Consider the following 3,831-nt stretch of genomic DNA (forward strand, 5'->3'; position numbering starts at 1 on the left):
GGTCAGCAGAGGGGTTTTTGAAAAGGAATTTGTGAGAATTCAGAACCCTGTAATATCTGTCTGGCTTAACAGGGGCTGGAGGCAAGGAGTCAGGAGACAAACTGGACTCTAAAAACATCATCTACAACATCTAGCACAGGAGGGACAGCCAGGGGCCTATGCTGTGGGAGTAGAAGAAAATCCCCGAAGTCTTTTCTTAGATTCAGAATATTCCTGACCTTCCCAATGGAAATGCTCCCTCATATCATGCAAGGTTTCCCCAAAAGAAAAATCTTCTGGCTGAGAGGCTGAAGGGATAGATTCTTCAGCATCAGAGTACTCATAAGGTGGGAGAGAATATTCCTGTTCAGAAGAGGAAATAGAGAACTGATCAGATGAATCATAAGCTACCTCTTGCCTAGGCCTTTATCAAAAGGGGGATGGGAACCCCTAATCAAGGTAAGTAGGTCTTCGGCCATTTTGAGCATTTGCTTTTGTGGTCTGGAGGCCTGATCTAGAGAGGCTTGTACTTGTTTGTCTTTGCTGGTGCTTTCGTCTTTGATGCTGAAGTCATTTTACATACAGTTGAGTAGGCCTGAAAACTCCCTCAGAAGCCGGTACCTGCACAGCGGCTCCGGACCCATCTGAGAAAGTGTCCGAAAGTCCTGTCGCCTGAGAGACTGAAGGCCTTGTCGGCTCCTAGTGGGAGTCCGTTATCTGCCTGCGGTTCCAAAATGGCAGACATCAGGGGCTGCGAAAGCGCCTCAGTGATGACCGAAGAACCGGCAACTGGCTCTGATGAAATAACGTCCATTTTGGACCTCGGAAGCCTGTCCTTTTCCTTATGTTTAAAAATTCCGGTAGTCTGACGACTATCCAACGACATTTTATAGTTAAATCGTCTGCCAAAATAATGAAATGCAAAATCTAGCACAAAACTAACAACTAGCTACGTCGTGGTCTGGGCCTAGGCAAAGAATACAGTAAGAATGAAAGTCCTTATGAGGTATTTGCTTCCCACAAGAAACACAATTACTAACTTTTTTTGACATTGGTCTGGAGCAAGAAAAATGTTTCCCCAACGAGGTACTTAGCTTTATGATGAAGACTTCGGATCTGAAACTCTAACACGAAAATCTCAGGAGTTGGCCGACCGGCACTTGCGAACTGCTTCTGCCACAGAGCGGCAAGAAAGACTGAAAAGATGGCATTGGCTGCAACCTAAATACCCCTGGCACACTGACGTCAGGGAAGAAACGACAGCAGCCTACACCGGACCTAGACTTTGGAATTCTGGCCAACTAATGGGTTCTCCTGCCTGCAGGCAGCCAACAGTGAAACACGAACATCAAAAACAATACATGAGGCAAAGCTCCTGCTGTGAGCTGTCAATCACAGCAGGTAACAGTTCAAATTACCCTTAGCAATTTGACAAGCTAGGGAAGTTAGGTGTGAAGGGGGATGGGAAATGAGTCAAACTTGTACAATTCAGGCTCCACAAAAAAAAAAAAAAAAAGTGCAGTTTAATCATTCTAAAAATAAGCAGCAATAAAAAGCACTTTGAAAGTCTGTTCTGTGGCATTTGCACTGTGTGTGTTTTTAGTAGTCACTGAACGGCATGAAATGTTACTTAAAACTGAAAGACACCAGTGTATGCATGTAAAATCAATACAGTGACAGGAGTTTTAGGAGAGGCCTGCATGATGCGACTCACCAAACCATGATGAAAAATTTTTTTTTTTTTTTTTTTTTTTTTTTTTTTTGAGTCTGTGGGTGCAGTTCTCCTTTAGCTCTTCACTCCAATGGAGAACTGTAGTTTCCAATGGGTGGACCCAAGACTTGACAATCAAATTGTGTCCTCACATTTCAAACAAACGTTCATATCTCTGAAACCATAGCAGTTATGAAAGTATAAATGTCAAACTCTTCAGCACAAACTATTTTTACAGTGTTAGTATTATTTAGGTACTACATATTAAACTGAATTTTATAAGTCACGGTAAATAACTGTAATAACTATTACATTTGTTATATTTTCTAAACAGCTTACAATATCTCAGCAATCACAAGTCACACATTAACAGCATTTTATTCATCTAGATAAGAGCTTTCATACAGAGCTAAGGAGTTCTGTCTGTTACTTGGTTGTTGAGACATTTAGAAAAAGATGATTATATCTATACAAATCATAAATTGTTAATGTATCTCTACCTGCACTAGACAGAGGTCAAACATTAATGAAATTGAGTTTATCATGTAAGCTTTAAGATAAAATCTTTTAAAATCTTGTACATTAAATCAAGAATTACAAACCATGCTAATACGAATATTTGATGCCTAGAGGAGTCAGTAGGAGTTAACTGCAGATTCACCGAGAGGCATTACTAGTCTGTAATGAGTCGAGATGTAAAAAGGATCTGAAGAGGACTCGGATATTAGTTTATTACCTATGTTCTCAAAACTTCCAAGTTCTTTTTCAGTCTTGCATTGTCTTCTTTCCTAAGTCACCAGTTGACCCAGAGATAACTAGTGGCCACCACAAAATGCTTCATGCTCCTGTGTCCTATTTCAGCTGCCACAAACAGCCTCTTCCCCACTTCATAGGGTCCCTTCACAACATTCCAAGCTTTCCAAGACTGCATATTTTAGTATATTTTCTAGAAGAGGTACACACATCTTCTGAAACGCTACTTGGCAGTAATAATTTCTATACACCATTCTGTAAAATAAATCTATTTTTTCCATAGCCCTCCATTTACTCATTTACTCGTAACCATTTCCTAACTTGGTTCTCCATCGATTCACTTGGACATTTGCAGGCACTATTTACAGGAAACAACTTACAAAATTCAAGTAAACCACTAAAAATTACTTTAAATTGGAGGTATAATAACTCACCCAGTCAAAGAAAGAACAATGTCAGACAATACTGCCGTGAACAGTATATTAGAGGTGGGAGACTGGCCTAAAAGTCAAGGTGTTTACCTTACAAACACAAGGTGCAGGATTAAAGTCTCACATGGGGTAACTGGCTAGGCTTAAAATGGCCTGAAAGTGCAGGTATAGCCCAATACTAACCTAACCTATGAACCTAATACAATAAAATGAAGGTGTTAACTTGAGTACATCTTTCCACTAGTTGTTCAATGGCCTTGGCTTGATTCTAAACAATTGGGTGCCTATGTAGTAACCTAAACTTAATTCACTTTAGTGAGGAAGACTTCATTTTTGCTGAAACAGTTGGAATTCCCCTATTCCGAGTGGATTCCATCACTGCGAAATGCCACCTAGCTAAAGCAGACTGGACAATTACTGCAGGGAGAAAAATGCAGAACCACAGAACTTGCAGATTCCTAGACTTTAAATGGCTGTTCCAAACACACTATACAGCTGGGTTTGGGTTGAATCACACTGATCAGGTAAATAAGAGGTTGAGAAGGCCTATTGAAACTCAAGTGGCTGTGGTCTAATAACTGTAATAATTCTAACCAACTCCTCTGTTACTAAACCTGCTGAAAAAAGAACAGAAATGATGAAAACATGCATCATGATCAGAAACAACTCGTGTTTCAGACAACTTGTGACCTACAATAGCAGCTACACACGTCACATACATGGGATGGGGAAGGGGGGACCACACAAAATGGAGCTCTGACCCCCACTAAAGTGGAAGATCAAAAAGTACACTCATGGGGGTCATAAGCGTGGCAAAAGTACTTCAAATAGAGCTCTGACATGCAGCGATAAACAGTGTAATAGCATGACAATATAAAATAAAACACCAAAATCTAGTTTTCTGAAAGTAGTTTTTTTTTTTTTTTTTTATTTAAAATTTGAACAGGCTGGTCAATC

This window comes from Protopterus annectens, chromosome 9.part0 (assembly GCF_019279795.1).
Source record: "Protopterus annectens isolate FY-2018-M chromosome 9.part0, PAN1.0, whole genome shotgun sequence".
Taxonomy (NCBI): domain Eukaryota; kingdom Metazoa; phylum Chordata; order Ceratodontiformes; family Protopteridae; genus Protopterus; species Protopterus annectens.